The sequence below is a fragment of the Hemitrygon akajei genome, unplaced genomic scaffold (assembly GCF_048418815.1).
Source record: "Hemitrygon akajei unplaced genomic scaffold, sHemAka1.3 Scf000058, whole genome shotgun sequence".
NCBI lineage: Eukaryota > Metazoa > Chordata > Chondrichthyes > Myliobatiformes > Dasyatidae > Hemitrygon > Hemitrygon akajei.
Window position 1 is genome coordinate 722,098 of NW_027331944.1, and position 19,169 is coordinate 741,266.

Consider the following 19,169-nt stretch of genomic DNA (forward strand, 5'->3'; position numbering starts at 1 on the left):
GGGGATGGGGGACAGAGATCCCACAGGAGGAAGGGGGATGTGGGAGAGAGTTCCCACAGGAGGAAGTCTCCCACAGGAGGAAGGGGAACGGGAGATAGAGATCACACAGGAGGAAGGGGAACGGGGGAGAGAGATCCCAGAGGTGGAAGGGGGACGGGGGAGAGAAATTAAACAGGAGGAAGGGGGACGGGGAAGAGAGATCCCACAGGTGGAATGGGGACGGAGCAGAAAGTTCCCACAGGAGGAAGGGGGATGGGGGCAGAATCCCACCGGAGGAAGGGGGATGGGGGAGAGAAATCCCACAGGAGGAAGGGGGATGGGGAAGAGATATCCCACAAGAGGAAGGGGTTGGGGCAGAGAGATCCCACAAGAGGAAAGGGGATGGGGAAGAGAGATCCCACATGAGGAAATGGGATGGGGCAGAGAGATCCCACAGGAGGAAGGGGGTTGGGGAAGAGTGGTCCCACAAGAGGAAGGGAGAAGTGGGATGTGGGAGAGAGATCCCACAAGAGGAAAGGGGATGTGGAAGAGAGATGGCACAGGAGGAACGGGGATGTTGTAGAGAGATCCTACAGGAGGAAGGGGGTTGAGGGAGAGAGATACCACAAGAAGAATTGGGATGGGGAAGAGAGTTCCCACAGGAGGGAGGGGGATGGGGAAGGGTGAGCCCATAGGACGAAGGGTGATGGGGATGAGAGATCCCGCAGGTGGAAGGGGGATGTGGGAGAGATTTCCCACAGGAGGAAGCGAGATGGTGGAGAGAGATCACACAGGAGGATGGGGGACGGGGGAGAGAGATCCCACAGGAGGAAGTGGGATGGGGGAGAGAGATCACACAGGAGGAAGGGGGACGGGGGAGAGATATCCCACAGAGGAAGGGGGATGGGGGAGAGAGATCACACAGGAAGGGGGATGGGGAAGACGGATCCCCCCGGAGGAAAGGGATAGGGAAGAGAGATCCCACAGGAGGAAGGGAGATGGTGGAGAGAGATCACACAGGAGGAAGGGGGACGAGGGAGAGAGATCCCACAGGAGGAAGGGGGACGGGGGAGAGAGATCCCAAAGGAGGAAGGGGGACGGGGGAGAGAGAACCCACAGGAGGAATGGGGACGGGGAAGAGGGATCCCACAGGGGGAAGCGGGATGGGGAAGAGAGATCCCATAGGGGGAAGGGAGATGGGGATTAGAGATCCCACAGGAGGAAGCAGAAATAGGAACAAAGATCCCGCAGGAGGATTTGGGATGGGGAAAATGGATCCCACAGAAGGTAAGGGGATGGGGTAGAGAAACCCCCCTGGGAGTAGGGGGAATGGGAATAGAGGCCCTACAAGGTGTATGGTTAGAGCGATCCCATGGGAGGAAGCGGGATGGGGAAGGTAGATCCCACAGGGGGAAGCGGGATGGGGAAGAGAGATCACACAGGGGGAAGGGAGATGGGGATTAGATATCCCACAGGATGAAGGGGGATAGGGAAGAGAGATCCCTCAGGATGAAGGAGGAAGGTGAAGAGAGATCCCACAGGAGGAAGGGGGATGGGGAAGAGAGATCCCACAGGAGGAAGGGGGATGTGTAAGAGAGATCTCACAGGAGGAAGGGGGATGTGGAAGAAAGATCCCAGAGGAGGAAGGGGGATGGGGGAGAGAGATCCCGCAGGTGGAATGGGGATGTGGGAGAGAGTTCCCCCAGGAGGAAGGGGGATGTGGGAGAGAGTTCCCACAGGAGGAAGGGGGATGTGGAAGAGAGATCCCACCGGAGGAAGGGGGATGGGGGAGAGATATCCCGCAGGTGGAATGGGGATGTGGGAGAGAGTTCCCACAGGAAGAAGGGGGATGTGGGAGAGAGATCCCACGGGAGGAATGGGGATGTGGGAGAGAGATCCCACAGGAGGAAGGGGGATGGGGGAGAGAGATCCCGCAGGTGGAATGGGGATGTGGGAAAGAGTTCCCCCAGGAGGAAGGGGGATGTGGGAGAGAGTTCAAACAGGAAGAAGGGGGATGTGGGAGAGAGATCCCAGAGGAGGAATGGGGACGGAGCAGAATGATCCCACAGGAGAAATGGGGATGGGGGACAGAGATCCCAAAGGAGGAATGGGGATGTGGGAGAGAGATCCCACAGGAGGAAGGGGGATGGGGGAGAGCGATCCCGCAGGTGGAAGGGGGATGTGGGAGAGAGATTCCACAGGAGGAAGTGGGATCGGGGAGAGAGATCCCGCAGGTGGAATGGGGATGTGGGAGACAGATCCCCCTGGAGGAAGGAGGAAGGTGAAGAGAGATCCCACAGGAGTAAGGGGGACTGGGAAGAGAGATCCCACAGGATGAAGGTGGATGGGGGGAGAGAGATCCCGCAGGTGGAATGGGGATGTGGGAGAGAGTTCCCCCAGGAGGAAGGGGGATGTGGGAGAGAGTTCCCACAGGAAGAAGGGGGATGTGGGAGAGAGTTCCCACAGGAAGAAGGGGGATGTGGGAGAGAGATCCCACAGGAGGAAGGGGGATGGGGAAGAGATATCCCACAAGAGGAAGGGGGGTGGGGCAGAGAGATCCCACAAGAGGAAAGGGGATGGGGAAGAGAGTTCCCACAGGAAGAAGGGGGATGTGGGAGAGAGATCCCACAGGATGATGGGGAATGTGGAAGAGAGATCCCAAAAGAGGAAGGCTGATGGGGGAGAGAGATCCCACAGGAGGAAGGGGGAGAGAGATCCCACAGGCGGAAGGGCATGGGGGAGGGAGATCCCACAGGAGGAACGGGGAGAGAGATCCCACAGGAGGAAGGGGGATGGGGGAGAGAGATTCCACAGGAGGAAGGGGATGGGGGAGAGAGATCCCACAGGAGGAAGTAGGATGTGGAAGAGAGATCCCACAGGAGGATGGGGGATGTGGAAGAGAGATCCCACAGGAGGAAGGGGAATGGGGGAGAGAGATCCCACAGGAGGAAGGGGGATGGGGGACAGAGATCCCACAGGAGGAAGGGGGATGTGGGAGAGAGTTCCCACAGGAGGAAGTCTCCCACAGGAGGAAGGGGAACGGGAGATAGAGATCACACAGGAGGAAGGGGAACGGGGGAGAGAGATCCCAGAGGTGGAAGGGGGACGGGGGAGAGAAATTAAACAGGAGGAAGGGGGACGGGGAAGAGAGATCCCACAGGTGGAATGGGGACGGAGCAGAAAGTTCCCACAGGAGGAAGGGGGATGGGGGCAGAATCCCACCGGAGGAAGGGGGATGGGGGAGAGAAATCCCACAGGAGGAAGGGGGATGGGGAAGAGATATCCCACAAGAGGAAGGGGGTGGGGCAGAGAGATCCCACAAGAGGAAAGGGGATGGGGAAGAGAGATCCCACATGAGGAAATGGGATGGGGCAGAGAGATCCCACAGGAGGAAGGGGGTTGGGGAAGAGTGGTCCCACAAGAGGAAGGGAGAAGTGGGATGTGGGAGAGAGATCCCACAAGAGGAAAGGGGATGTGGAAGAGAGATGGCACAGGAGGAACGGGGATGTTGTAGAGAGATCCTACAGGAGGAAGGGGGTTGAGGGAGAGAGATACCACAAGAAGAATTGGGATGGGGAAGAGAGTTCCCACAGGAGGGAGGGGGATGGGGAAGGGTGAGCCCATAGGACGAAGGGTGATGGGGATGAGAGATCCCGCAGGTGGAAGGGGGATGTGGGAGAGATTTCCCACAGGAGGAAGCGAGATGGTGGAGAGAGATCACACAGGAGGATGGGGGACGGGGGAGAGAGATCCCACAGGAGGAAGTGGGATGGGGGAGAGAGATCACACAGGAGGAAGGGGGACGGGGGAGAGATATCCCACAGAGGAAGGGGGATGGGGGAGAGAGATCACACAGGAAGGGGGATGGGGAAGACGGATCCCCCCGGAGGAAAGGGATAGGGAAGAGAGATCCCACAGGAGGAAGGGAGATGGTGGAGAGAGATCACACAGGAGGAAGGGGGACGAGGGAGAGAGATCCCACAGGAGGAAGGGGGACGGGGGAGAGAGATCCCAAAGGAGGAAGGGGGACGGGGGAGAGAGAACCCACAGGAGGAATGGGGACGGGGAAGAGGGATCCCACAGGGGGAAGCGGGATGGGGAAGAGAGATCCCATAGGGGGAAGGGAGATGGGGATTAGAGATCCCACAGGAGGAAGCAGAAATAGGAACAAAGATCCCGCAGGAGGATTTGGGATGGGGAAAATGGATCCCACAGAAGGTAAGGGGATGGGGTAGAGAAACCCCCCTGGGAGTAGGGGGAATGGGAATAGAGGCCCTACAAGGTGTATGGTTAGAGCGATCCCATGGGAGGAAGCGGGATGGGGAAGGTAGATCCCACAGGGGGAAGCGGGATGGGGAAGAGAGATCACACAGGGGGAAGGGAGATGGGGATTAGATATCCCACAGGATGAAGGGGGATAGGGAAGAGAGATCCCTCAGGATGAAGGAGGAAGGTGAAGAGAGATCCCACAGGAGGAAGGGGGATGGGGAAGAGAGATCCCACAGGAGGAAGGGGGATGTGTAAGAGAGATCTCACAGGAGGAAGGGGGATGTGGAAGAAAGATCCCAGAGGAGGAAGGGGGATGGGGGAGAGAGATCCCGCAGGTGGAATGGGGATGTGGGAGAGAGTTCCCCCAGGAGGAAGGGGGATGTGGGAGAGAGTTCCCACAGGAGGAAGGGGGATGTGGAAGAGAGATCCCACCGGAGGAAGGGGGATGGGGGAGAGATATCCCGCAGGTGGAATGGGGATGTGGGAGAGAGTTCCCACAGGAAGAAGGGGGATGTGGGAGAGAGATCCCACGGGAGGAATGGGGATGTGGGAGAGAGATCCCACAGGAGGAAGGGGGATGGGGGAGAGAGATCCCGCAGGTGGAATGGGGATGTGGGAAAGAGTTCCCCCAGGAGGAAGGGGGATGTGGGAGAGAGTTCAAACAGGAAGAAGGGGGATGTGGGAGAGAGATCCCAGAGGAGGAATGGGGACGGAGCAGAATGATCCCACAGGAGAAATGGGGATGGGGGACAGAGATCCCAAAGGAGGAATGGGGATGTGGGAGAGAGATCCCACAGGAGGAAGGGGGATGGGGGAGAGCGATCCCGCAGGTGGAATGGGGATGTGGGAAAGAGTTCCCCCAGGAGGAAGGGGGATGTGGGAGAGAGTTCAAACAGGAAGAAGGGGGATGTGGGAGAGAGATCCCAGAGGAGGAAAGGGGATGTGGGAGAGAGATCCCAGAGGAGGAAGGGGGATGTGGGAGAGAGTTCCAACAGGAGGAAGGGGATGGGGGACAGAGATCCCACAGGAGGAAGGTGGAGAGAGATCCCTCAGGAAGAAGGGGGACGGGGAAGAGTGATCCCACAGGACGAAGGGGGACGGGGGAGAGAGATCCCACAGGAGGAAGGGGATGGGGGAGAGAGATCCCACAGGAGGTAGGGGGATGTGGGAGAGAGATCCCACAGGAGGAAGTCGGATGGGGGAGAGAGATCACACAGGAGGAAGGGGGACGGGGGAGAGATATCCCACAGAGGAAGGGGGATGGGGGAGAGAGATCACACAGGAAGGGGGATGGGAAGACGGATCCCCCCGGAGGAAAGGGATAGGGAAGAGAGATCCCACAGGAGGAAGGGAGATGGTGGAGAGAGATCACACAGGAGGAAGGGGGACGAGGGAGAGAGATCCCAGAGGAGGATGTGGGACGGGGGAGAGCGATCAAACAGGAGGAAGGGGAACGGGAGAGAGAGATCCCAGAGGAGGAAGGGGTACGGGGGAGAGAGATCCCACAGGAGGAATGGGGACGGAGCAGAATGATCCCACAGGAGAAATGGGGATGGGGGACAGAGATCCCAAAGGAGGAAGGGGGATGGTGGAGAGAAATCCCACAAGAGGAAGGGGGACGTGGGAGAGAGATCCCACAGGAGGAATGGGGACGGGAAGAGGGATCCCACACGGGGAAGCGGGATGGGGAAAGAGATCCCAAAGGGGGAAGGGAGATGGAGGTTAGAGATCCCACAGGAGGAAGCAGAAAGGGGAACAAAGTTCCCGCAGGGGGATTTGGGATGGGGAAAATGGATCCCACAGAAGGTAAGGGGATGGGGTAGAGAAACCGCCCTGGGTGTAGGGGGGATGGGAATAGAGGCCCTACAAGGTGTATGGTTAGAGAGATCCCATGGGAGGAAGCGGGATGGAGAAGATAGATCCACAGGGGGAAGCGGAATGGGGAAGACAGATCACACAGGGTTAGGGAGATGGGGATTAGAGATCCCACTGGAGGAAGGGGGATAGGAAGAGAGATCCCTCAGGGAGGAAGGAGGAGGTAAAGAGAGATCCCACAGGAGGAACGGGGATGTGGAAGAGAGATCCCACAGGAGGAAGGGGATGGGGGAGAGAGATCCCGCAGGTGGAAGGGGGATGTGGGAGAGATTTCCCACAGGAGGAAGCGAGATGGTGGAGAGAGTTCCCACAGGAAGAAGGGGGATGTGGGAGAGAGATCCCACAGGAGGAAGGGGGATGTGGGAGAGAGATTCCACAGGAGGAAGTGGGATCGGGGAGAGAGATCCCGCAGGTGGAATGGGGGATGTGGGAGACAGATCCCCCTGGAGGAAGGAGGAAGGTGAAGAGAGATCCCACAGGAGTAAGGGGGACTGGGAAAAGAGATCCCACAGGATGAGGTGGATGGGGGAGAGAGATCCCGCAGGTGGAATGGGGATGTGGGAGAGAGTTCCCCAGGAGGAAGGGGGATGTGGGAGAGAGTTCCCACAGGAAGAAGGGGGATGTGGGAGAGAGTTCCCACAGGAAGAAGGGGGATGTGGGAGAGAGATCCCACAGGAGGAAGGGGGATGGGGAAGAGATATCCCACAAGAGGAAGGGGGGTGGGGCAGAGAGATCCCACAAGAGGAAAGGGGATGGGGAAGAGAGATCCCACATGAGGAAATGGGATGGGGCAGAGAGATCCCACAGGATGATGGGGAATGTGGAAGAGAGATCCCAAAAGAGGAAGGCTGATGGGGGAGAGAGATCCCACAGGAGGAAGGGGGGAGAGAGATCCCACAGGCGGAAGGGCATGGGGGAGGGAGATCCCACAGGAGGAACGGGGAGAGAGATCCCACAGGAGGAAGGGGGATGGGATGGGGGAGAGAGATTCCACAGGAGGAAGGGGATGGGGGAGAGAGATCCCACAGGAGGAAGTAGGATGTGGAAGAGAGATCCCACAGGAGGAAGGGGGATGTGGAAGAGAGATCCCACAGGAGGAAGGGGAATGGGGGAGAGAGATCCCACAGGAGGAAGGGGGATGGGGGACAGAGATCCCACAGGAGGAAGGGAGATGGTGGATAGAGATCCCACTGGAGGAAGGGGGATGTGGGAGAGAGATTCCACAGGAGGAAGTGGGATCGGGGAGAGAGATCCCGCAGGTGGAATGGGGATGTGGGAGACAGATCCCCCTGGAGGAAGGAGGAAGGTGAAGAGAGATCCCACAGGAGTAAGGGGGGACTGGGAAGAGAGATCCCACAGGATGAAGGTGGATGGGGGAGAGAGATCCCGCAGGTGGAATGGGGATGTGGGAGAGAGTTCCCCCAGGAGGAAGGGGGATGTGGGAGAGAGTTCCCACAGGAAGAGGGGGATGTGGGAGAGAGTTCCCACAGGAAGAAGGGGGATGTGGGAGAGAGATCCCACAGGAGGAAGGGGGATGGGGAAGAGATATCCCACAAGAGGAAGGGGGTGGGGCAGAGAGATCCCACAAGAGGAAAGGGATGGGGAAGAGAGTTCCCACAGGAAGAAGGGGGATGTGGGAGAGAGATCCCCCACAGGATGATGGGGAATGTGGAAGAGAGATCCCAAAAGAGGAAGGCTGATGGGGGAGAGAGATCCCACAGGAGGAAGGGGGAGAGAGATCCCACAGGCGGAAGGGCATGGGGGAGGGAGATCCCACAGGAGGAACGGGGAGAGAGATCCCACAGGAGGAAGGGGGATGGGGGAGAGAGATTCCACAGGAGGAAGGGGATGGGGGAGAGAGATCCCACAGGAGGAAGTAGGATGTGGAAGAGAGATCCCACAGGAGGAAGGGGGATGTGGAAGAGAGATCCCACAGGAGGAAGGGGAATGGGGGGAGAGAGATCCCACAGGAGGAAGGGGGATGGGGGACAGAGATCCCACAGGAGGAAGGGGGATGTGGGAGAGAGTTCCCACAGGAGGAAGTCTCCCACAGGAGGAAGGGGAACGGGAGATAGAGATCACACAGGAGGAAGGGGAACGGGGGAGAGAGATCCCAGAGGTGGAAGGGGGGACGGGGGAGAGAAATTAATCAGGAGGAAGGGGGACGGGGGAAGAGAGATCCCACAGGTGGAATGGGGACGGAGCAGAAAGTTCCCACAGGAGGAAGGGGGATGGGGGCAGAATCCCACCGGAGGAAGGGGGATGGGGGAGAGAAATCCCACAGGAGGAAGGGGGATGGGGGAAGAGATATCCCACAAGAGGAAGGGGGTGGGGCAGAGAGATCCCACAAGAGGAAAGGGGATGGGGAAGAGAGATCCCACATGAGGAAATGGGATGGGGCAGAGAGATCCCACAGGAGGAAGGGGGTTGGGGAAGAGTGGTCCCACAAGAGGAAGGGAGAAGTGGGATGTGGGAGAGAGATCCCACAAGAGGAAAGGGGATGTGGAAGAGAGATGGCACAGGAGGAAGGGGGATGTTGTAGAGAGATCCTACAGGAGGAAGGGGGTTGAGGGAGAGAGATACCACAAGAAGAATTGGGATGGGGAAGAGAGTTCCCACAGGAGGGAGGGGGATGGGGAAGGGTGAGCCCATAGGACGAAGGGTGATGGGGATGAGAGATCCCGCAGGTGGAAGGGGGATGTGGGAGAGATTTCCCACAGGAGGAAGCGAGATGGTGGAGAGAGATCACACAGGAGGATGGGGGACGGGGGAGAGAGATCCCACAGGAGGAAGTGGGATGGGGGAGAGAGATCACACAGGAGGAAGGGGGACGGGGGAGAGATATCCCACAGAGGAAGGGGGATGGGGGAGAGAGATCACACAGGAAGGGGGATGGGGAAGACGGATCCCCCCGGAGGAAAGGGATAGGGAAGAGAGATCCCACAGGAGGAAGGGAGATGGTGGAGAGAGATCACACAGGAGGAAGGGGGGACGAGGGAGAGAGATCCCACAGGAGGAAGGGGGACGGGGGAGAGAGATCCCAAAGGAGGAAGGGGGACGGGGGAGAGAGAACCCACAGGAGGAATGGGGACGGGGAAGAGGGATCCCACAGGGGGAAGCGGGATGGGGAAGAGAGATCCCATAGGGGGAAGGGAGATGGGGATTAGAGATCCCACAGGAGGAAGCAGAAATAGGAACAAAGATCCCGCAGGAGGATTTGGGATGGGGAAAATGGATCCCACAGAAGGTAAGGGGATGGGGTAGAGAAACCCCCCTGGGAGTAGGGGGAATGGGAATAGAGTCCCTACAAGGTGTATGGTTAGAGCGATCCCATGGGAGGAAGCGGGATGGGGAAGGTAGATCCCACAGGGGGAAGCGGGATGGGGAAGAGAGATCACACAGGGGGAAGGGAGATGGGGATTAGATATCCCACAGGATGAAGGGGGATAGGGAAGAGAGATCCCTCAGGATGAAGGAGGAAGGTGAAGAGAGATCCCACAGGAGGAAGGGGGATGGGGAAGAGAGATCCCACAGGAGGAAGGGGGATGTGTAAGAGAGATCTCACAGGAGGAAGGGGGATGTGGAAGAAAGATCCCAGAGGAGGAAGGGGGATGGGGGAGAGAGATCCCGCAGGTGGAATGGGGATGTGGGAGAGAGTTCCCCCAGGAGGAAGGGGGATGTGGGAGAGAGTTCCCACAGGAGGAAGGGGGATGTGGAAGAGAGATCCCACCGGAGGAAGGGGGATGGGGGAGAGATATCCCGCAGGTGGAATGGGGATGTGGGAGAGAGTTCCCACAGGAAGAAGGGGGATGTGGGAGAGAGATCCCACGGGAGGAATGGGGATGTGGGAGAGATATCCCACAGGAGGAAGGGGGATGGGGGAGAGAGATCCCGCAGGTGGAATGGGGATGTGGGAAAGAGTTCCCCCAGGAGGAAGGGGGATGTGGGAGAGAGTTCAAACAGGAAGAAGGGGGATGTGGGAGAGAGATCCCAGAGGAGGAATGGGGACGGAGCAGAATGATCCCACAGGAGAAATGGGGATGGGGGACAGAGATCCCAAAGGAGGAATGGGGATGTGGGAGAGAGATCCCACAGGAGGAAGGGGGATGGGGGGAGAGCGATCCCGCAGGTGGAATGGGGATGTGGGAAAGAGTTCCCCCAGGAGGAAGGGGGATGTGGGAGAGAGTTCAAACAGGAAGAAGGGGGATGTGGGAGAGAGATCCCAGAGGAGGAAAGGGGATGTGGGAGAGAGATCCCAGAGGAGGAAGGGGGATGTGGGAGAGAGTTCCAACAGGAGGAAGGGGATGGGGGACAGAGATCCCACAGGAGGAAGGTGGAGAGAGATCCCTCAGGAAGAAGGGGGACGGGGAAGAGTGATCCCACAGGACGAAGGGGGACGGGGGAGAGAGATCCCACAGGAGGAAGGGGATGGGGGAGAGAGATCCCACAGGAGGTAGGGGGATGTGGGAGAGAGATCCCACAGGAGGAAGTCGGATGGGGGAGAGAGATCACACAGGAGGAAGGGGGACGGGGGAGAGATATCCCACAGAGGAAGGGGGATGGGGGAGAGAGATCACACAGGAAGGGGGATGGGGAAGACGGATCCCCCCGGAGGAAAGGGATAGGGAAGAGAGATCCCACAGGAGGAAGGGAGATGGTGGAGAGAGATCACACAGGAGGAAGGGGGACGAGGGAGAGAGATCCCACAGGAGGAAGGGGGACGGGGGAGAGATATCCCAAAGGAGGAAGGGGGACGGGGGAGAGAGAACCCACAGGAGGAATGGGGACGGGGAAGAGGGATCCCAGAGGGGGAAGCGGGATGGGGAAGAGAGATCCCATAGGGGGAAGGGAGATGGGGATTAGAGATCCCACAGGAGGAAGCAGAAATAGGAATAAAGATCCCGCAGGAGGATTTGGGATGGGGAAAATGGATCCCACAGAAGGTAAGGGGATGGGGTAGAGAAACCCCCCTGGGAGTAGGGGGGATGGGAATAGAGGCCCTACAAGGTGTATGGTTAGAGCGATCCCATGGGAGGAAGCGGGATGGGGAAGGTAGATCCCACAGGGGGAAGCGGGATGGGGAAGAGAGAATACACAGGGGGAAGGGAGATGGGGATTAGAGATCCCACAGGATGAAGGGGGATAGGGAAGAGAGATCCCTCAGGATGAAGGAGGAAGGTGAAGAGAGATCCCACAGGAGGAAGGGGGATGGGGAAGAGAGATCCCACAGGAGGAAGGGGGATGTGTAAGAGAGATCCCACAGGAGGAAGGGGGATGTGGAAGAAAGATCCCAGAGGAGGAAGGGGGACGGGGGAGAGAGATCCCGCAGGTGGAATGGGGATGTGGGAGAGAGTTCCCCCAGGAGGAAGGTGGATGTGGGAGAGAGTTCCCACAGGAGGAAGGGGGATGTGGAAGAGAGATCCCACCGGAGGAAGGGGGATGGGGGAGAGAGATCCCGCAGGTGGAATGGGGATGTGGGAGAGAGTACCCACAGGAAGAAGGGGGATGTGGGAGAGAGATCCCACAGGAGGAATGGGGATGTGGGAGAGAGATCCCACAGGAGGAAGGGGGATGTGGGAAAGAGTTACCCCAGGAGGAAGGGGGATGTGGGAGAGAGTTCAAACAGGAAGAAGGGGGATGTGGGAGAGAGATCACAGAGGAGGAATGGGGACGGAGCAGAATGATCCCACAGGAGAAATGGGGATGGGGGACAGAGATCCCAAAGGAGGAATGGGGATGTGGGAGAGGGATCCCACAGGAGGAATGGGGATGTGGGTGAGAGATCCCGCAGGTGGAATGGGGATGTGGGAAAGAGTTACCCCAGGAGGAAGGGGGATGTGGGAGAGAGTTCAAACAGGAAGAAGGGGGATGTGGGAGAGAGATCCCAGAGGAGGAATGGGGACGGAGCAGAATGATCCCACAGGAGAAATGGGGATGGGGGACAGAGATCCCAAAGGAGGAATGGGGATGTGGGAGAGAGATCCCACAGGAGGAAGGGGGATGGGGGAGAGCAATCCCGCAGGTGGAATGGGGATGTGGGAAAGAGTTCCCCCAGGAGGAAGGGGGATGTGGGAGAGAGTTCAAACACGAAGAAGGGGGATGTGGGAGAGAGATCCCAGAGGAGGAAAGGGGATGTGGGAGAGAGATCCCAGAGGAGGAAGGGGGATGTGGGAGAGAATTCCAACAGGAGGAAGGGGATGGGGGACAGAGATCCCACAGGAGGAAGGTGGAGAGAGATCCCTCAGGAAGAAGGGGGACGGGAAAGAGTGATCCCACAGGACGAAGGGGGACGGGGGAGAGAGATCCCACAGGAGGAAGGGGATGGGGGAGAGAGAACCAACAGGAGGTAGGGGGATGTGGGAGAGAGATCCCACAGGAGGAAGGGGAATGGGGGAGAGAGATCCCACAGGAGGAAGGGGAACGGGGGAGAGAGATCCCAGAGGAGGAATGGGGACGGAGCAGAAAGGTCCCACAGGAGTAAGGGGGATGGGGGACAGAGATCCCACAAGAGGAAAGGGGATGGGGAAGAGAGATCCCACAGGAGGAAATGGGATGGGGCAGAGAGATCCCACAGGAGGATGGGGGATGTGGAAGAGAGATCCCACAAGAGGAAGGGGGATGGGGGAGAGAGATCCCACAGGAGGAAGCGGATGGGCGAGAGAGATCCCACAGGAGGAAGGGGGATCGGGAGAGAGATCCCACAGGAGGAAGGGGGATGGGGGAGAGAGATCCCCCAGGAGGAAGAAGGATGTGGGAGAGAGTGCCAACAGGAAGAAGGGGGATGTGGGAGAGAGATCCCACAGGAGGAAGGGGGATGTGGGGGAGAGATCCCACAGGAGGAAGTGGGATCGGGGAGAGAGATCCCGCAGGTGGAATGGGGATGTGGGAGACAGTTCCCCCTGGAGGAAGGAGGAAGGTGAAGAGAGATCCCACAGGAGTAAGGCGGATTGGGAAGAGAGATCCCACAGGAGGAAGGTGGATGTGGGAGAGAGATCCCGCAGGTGGAATGGGGATGTGGGAGAGAGTTCCCCCAGGAGGAAGGGGGATGTGGGAGAGAGTTCCCACAGGAAGAAGGGGGATGTGGGAGAGAGTTCCCACAGGAAGAAGGGGGATGTGGGAGAGAGATCCCACAGGTGGATGGGGGATGTGGGAGAGAGATCCCAGAGGAGGAAGGGGGATGTGGGAGAGAGTTCCAACAGGAGTAAGGGGATGTGGGAGAGAGATCCCACAGGAGCAAGGGGTAGAGAGATCCCACAGGCGGAAGGGCATGGGGGAGAGAGATCCCACAGGAGGAACGGGGAGAGAGATCCCACAGGCGGAAGGGGGATGGGGGAGAGAGATTCCACTGGAGGAAGGGGATGGGGGAGAGAGATCCCACAGGAGGAAGTAGGATGTGGAAGAGAGATCGCACAGGAGGAAGGGGGATGTGAGAGAGAGTTCCCACAGGAGGAAGGGGAACGGGGGAGAGAGATTAAACAGGAGGAAGGGGGACCGGGACGAGAGATCCCACTGGGCAAGGGGGACGGAGCAGAGAGATCCCACAGGAGGAAGGGGTACGGGGAAGAGATATCCCACAGCAGGAAGGGAGATGGTGGAGAGAGTTCCCACAGGAGGAAGGGGGATGGGGGAGAGAGATCCCACAGGAGGCAGGGGGATGGGGGATAGAGATCCCACAGGAGGAAGGGGGATGGAGCAGAGAGGTCCCACAGGAGGAAGGGTTTGGGGGAGAGAGATCCCACAGGAGGAAGGGGGATGGGGAAAAGAGGTCCCACAGGAGGAAGGGTGATGGGGATGAGAGATCCCGCAGGTGGAAGGGGGATGTGGGAGAGAGATCCCAGAGGAGGAAGGGGTACGGGGGAGAGAGATCAAACAGGAGGATGGGGGACAGGGAAGAGAGATCCCACAGGAGGAATGGGGACGGAACAGAATGATCCCACAGGAGAAATGGGGATGGGGGACAGAGATCCCAAAGGAGGAAGGGGGATGGTGGAGAGAAATCCCACAAGAGGAAGGGGGACGGGGGAGAGAGATCCCACAGGAGGAATGGGGACGGGGAAGAGGGATCCCACACGGTGAAGCGGGATGGGGAAGAGAGATCCCAAAGGGGGAAGGGAGATGGAGGTTAGAGATCCCACAGGAGGAAGCAGAAAGGGGGACAAAGTTGCCGCAGGGGGATTTGGGATGGGGAAAATGGATCCCACAGAAGGTAAGGGGATGGGGTAGAGAAACCCCCCTGGGAGTAGGGGGGATGGGAATAGAGGCCCTACAAGGTGTATGGTTAGAGAGATCCCATGGGAGGAAGCGGGATGGGGAAGACAGATCACACAGGGGTAGGGAGATGGGGATTAGAGAACCCACTGGAGGAAGGGGGATAGGGAAGAGAGATCCCTCAGGAGGAAGGAGGAAGGTAAAGAGAGATCCCACAGGAGGAACGGGGTTGTGGAAGAGAGATCCCACAGGATGAAGGGGGATGGGGGAGAGAGATCCAGCAGGTGGAATGGGGATGTGGGAGAGAGTTCCCCCAGGAGGAAGAAGGATGTGGGAGAGAGTGCCAACAGGAAGAAGGGGGATGTGGGAGAGAGATCCCACAGGAGGAAGGGGGATGTGGGGGAGAGATCCCACAGGAGGAAGTGGGATCGGGGAGAGAGATCCCGCAGGTGGAATGGGGATGTGGGAGACAGTTCCCCCTGGAGGAAGGAGGAAGGTGAAGAGAGATCCCACAGGAGTAAGGGGGATTGGGAAGAGAGATCCCACAGGAGGAAGGTGGATGGGGGAGAGAGATCCCGCAGGTGGAAGGGGGATGTGGGAGAGAGTTCCCACAGGAAGAAGGCGGATGTGGGAGAGAGTTCCCACAGGAAGAAGGGGGATGTGGGAGAGATATCCCACAGGTGGATGGGGGATGTGGGAGAGAGATCCCAGAGGAGGAAGGGGGATGTGGGAGAGAGTTCCAACAGGAGTAAGGGGATGTGGGAGAGAGATCCCACAGGAGCAAGGGGTAGAGAGATCCCACAGGCGGAAGGGCATGGGGGAGAGAGATCCCACAGGAGGAACGGGGAGAGAGATCCCACAGGCGGAAGGGGGATGGGGGAGAGAGATTCCACTGGAGGAAGGGGATGGGGGAGAGAGATCCCACAGGAGGAAGTAGGATGTGGAAGAGAGATCGCACAGGAGGAAGGGGGATGTGAGAGAGAGTTCCCACAGGAGGAAGGGGAACGGGGGAGAGAGATTAAACAGGAGGAAGGGGGACCGGGACGAGAGATCCCACTGGGCAAGGGGGACGGAGCAGAGAGATCCCACAGGAGGAAGGGGTACGGGGAAGAGATATCCCACAGCAGGAAGGGAGATGGTGGAGAGAGTTCCCACAGGAGGAAGGGGGATGGGGGAGAGAGATCCCACAGGAGGCAGGGGGATGGGGGATAGAGATCCCACAGGAGGAAGGGGGATGGAGCAGAGAGGTCCCACAGGAGGAAGGGTTTGGGGGAGAGAGATCCCACAGGAGGAAGGGGGATGGGGAAAAGAGGTCCCACAGGAGGAAGGGTGATGGGGATGAGAGATCCCGCAGGTGGAAGGGGGATGTGGGAGAGAGATCCCAGAGGAGGAAGGGGTACGGGGGAGAGAGATCAAACAGGAGGATGGGGGACAGGGAAGAGAGATCCCACAGGAGGAATGGGGACGGAACAGAATGATCCCACAGGAGAAATGGGGATGGGGGACAGAGATCCCAAAGGAGGAAGGGGGATGGTGGAGAGAAATCCCACAAGAGGAAGGGGGACGGGGGAGAGAGATCCCACAGGAGGAATGGGGACGGGGAAGAGGGATCCCACACGGTGAAGCGGGATGGGGAAGAGAGATCCCAAAGGGGGAAGGGAGATGGAGGTTAGAGATCCCACAGGAGGAAGCAGAAAGGGGGACAAAGTTGCCGCAGGGGGATTTGGGATGGGGAAAATGGATCCCACAGAAGGTAAGGGGATGGGGTAGAGAAACCCCCCTGGGAGTAGGGGGGATGGGAATAGAGGCCCTACAAGGTGTATGGTTAGAGAGATCCCATGGGAGGAAGCGGGATGGGGAAGACAGATCACACAGGGGTAGGGAGATGGGGATTAGAGAACCCACTGGAGGAAGGGGGATAGGGAAGAGAGATCCCTCAGGAGGAAGGAGGAAGGTAAAGAGAGATCCCACAGGAGGAACGGGGTTGTGGAAGAGAGATCCCACAGGATGAAGGGGGATGGGGGAGAGAGATCCAGCAGGTGGAATGGGGATGTGGGAGAGAGTTCCCCCAGGAGGAAGAAGGATGTGGGAGAGAGTGCCAACAGGAAGAAGGGGGATGTGGGAGAGAGATCCCACAGGAGGAAGGGGGATGTGGGGGAGAGATCCCACAGGAGGAAGTGGGATCGGGGAGAGAGATCCCGCAGGTGGAATGGGGATGTGGGAGACAGTTCCCCCTGGAGGAAGGAGGAAGGTGAAGAGAGATCCCACAGGAGTAAGGGGGATTGGGAAGAGAGATCCCACAGGAGGAAGGTGGATGGGGGAGAGAGATCCCGCAGGTGGAAGGGGGATGTGGGAGAGAGTTCCCACAGGAAGAAGGCGGATGTGGGAGAGAGTTCCCACAGGAAGAAGGGGGATGTGGGAGAGATATCCCACAGGTGGATGGGGGATGTGGGAGAGAGATCCCAGAGGAGGAAGAGGGATGTGGGAGAGAGTTCCAACAGGAGTAAGGGGATGTGGGAGAGAGATCCCACAGGAGCAAGGGGTAGAGAGATCCCACAGGCGGAAGGGCATGGGGGAGAGAGATCCCACAGGAGGAACGGGGAGAGAGATCCCACAGGCGGAAGGGGGATGGGGGAGAGAGATTCCACTGGAGGAAGGGGATGGGGGAGAGAGATCCCACAGGAGGAAGTAGGATGTGGAAGAGAGATCCCACAGGAGGAAGGGGGATGTGAGAGAGAGTTCCCACAGGAGGAAGGGGAACGGGAGAAAGAGATCCCACAGGAGGAAGGGGAACGGGGGAGAGAGATCCCAGAGGTGGAAGGGGGACGGGGGAGAGAGATTAAACAGGAGGAAGGGGGACGGGGAAGAGAGATCCCACAGGTGGAATGGGGACGGAGCAGAAAGATCCCACAGGAGGAAGGGGGATGGGGTCAGAATCCCACAGGAGGAAGGGGGATGGGGGAGAGAAATCCCACAGGAGGAAGGGGGATGGGGAAGAGATATCCCACAAGTGGAAGGGGGTCGGGGACGAGAGATCCCACTGGGCAAGGGGGACGGTGCAGAGAGATCCCACAGGAGGAAGGGGTACGGGGAAGAGATATCCCACAGCAGGAAGGGAGATGGTGGAGAGAGTTCCGACAGGAGGAAGGGGGACGGGGGAGAGAGATCCCACAGGACGAAGGGGGATGGGGGAGAGAGATCCCACAGGAGGCAGGGGGATGGGGGATAGAGATCCCACAGGAGGAAGGGGGATAGGGGAGAGAGATCCCAGAAGAGGAAGGGGGATGGGGGAGAGAGATCCCACAGGAGGAAGGGGGATGGAGCAGAGAGGTCCCACAGGAGGAAGGGGAATGCGGGAGAGAGATCCCACAGGGGGAAGGGGGATGTGGAAGAGAGATCCCACTGGAGGAAGGGGATGGGCGAGAGAGATCCCATACGAGGAAGTGGGATGGGGAAGAGAGTTCCCACAGGAGGGAGGGGGTTGGGGAAGGGTGAACCCACAGGACGATGGGTGATGGGGATGAGAGATCCCGCAGGTGGCAGGGGGATGAGGGGCGAGAGTTCCCACAGGAGGAAGGGGGATGTGGGAGAGAGATCCCACAGGAGGTAGGGGGATGAGGGGCGAGAGATCCCACAGGAGGAAGGGGGATGGGGGAAAGAGATCCCACAGGAGGAAGGGGGATGTGGGAGAGAGATCCCACAGGAGGAAGGGGGATGTGGGAGAGAGATCCCACAGGAGGTAGGGGGACGGGGGAGGGAGAACCCACAGGGGGAATGCGGACGGGGAAGAGGTATCCCAGAAGAGGAAGGGGGACGGGGAAGAGAGATCCCTCAGGAGCAAGGGGGACGGAGCAGAGAGATCCCACAGGAGGAAGGTGGACGGGGAAGAGAGATCACACAGGAGGAAGGGAGATGGTGGATAGAGATCCCACAGGAGGAAGGGGGATGTGGAAGAGAGATCCCACAGGAGGATGGGGGATGGGGAACAGAGATCCCACAGGTGGATGGGGGATAGGGGAGAGAGATCCCAGAAGAGGAAGGGGGATGGGGAAGAGTGATCCCACAAGAGAGAGGGGGATGGGGGAGAGAGATCCCACAGGAGGAAGGGGGATGGAGCAGAGAGGTCCCACAGGAGGAAGGGGAATGGGGGAGAGAGATCTCACAGGGGGAAGGGGGATGTGGAAGAGAGATCCCACTGGAGGAAGTGGATGGGCGAGAGAGATCCCATACGAGGAAGTGGGATGGGGAAGAGAGTTCCCACAGGAGGGAGGGGGTTGGGGAAGGGTGAGCCCACAGGACGAAGGGTGATGGGGATGAGAGATCCCGCAGGTGGCAGGGGGATGAGGGGCGAGAGTTCCCACAGGAGGAAGGGGGATGTGGGAGAGAGATCCCACAGGAGGTAGGGGGACGGGGGAGGGAGAACCCACAGGAGGAATGCGGACGGGGAAGAGGTATCCCAGAAGAGGAAGGGGGACGGGGAAGAGAGATCCCTCAGGAGCAAGGGGGACGGAGCAGAGAGATCCCACAGGAGGAAGGTGGACGGGGAAGAGAGATCACACAGGAGGAAGGGAGATGGTGGAGAGAGATCCCACAGGAGGATGGTGGATGGGGAACAGAGATCCCACAGGTGGATGGGGGATGGGGAAGAGTGTTCCCACAGGAGGAAGGGGGATGGGGAAGAGAGATCCAACAGGAGGAAGGGGGATGGGGAAGAGAGATCCCACAAGAGGAAGGGGGATGGGAAACAGAGATCGCACAGGAGGAAGGGGGATGGGGAAGAAAGATTCCGCAGGAGGAAGGGGGATGGGGAAGAGGGTTCCCACCGGAGGAAAGGGATG

The 19,169-nt window shown here is 59.1% G+C and overlaps 1 long non-coding RNA gene across 1 annotated transcript in view; it reads left to right on the plus strand.

Annotated features, from left to right (window-relative positions):
- The window catches only part of LOC140721640 (uncharacterized), an 801,766-nt gene that overhangs the window by 659,229 nt on the left and 123,368 nt on the right, over positions 1–19,169 (plus strand). The window lies entirely within an intron of this gene.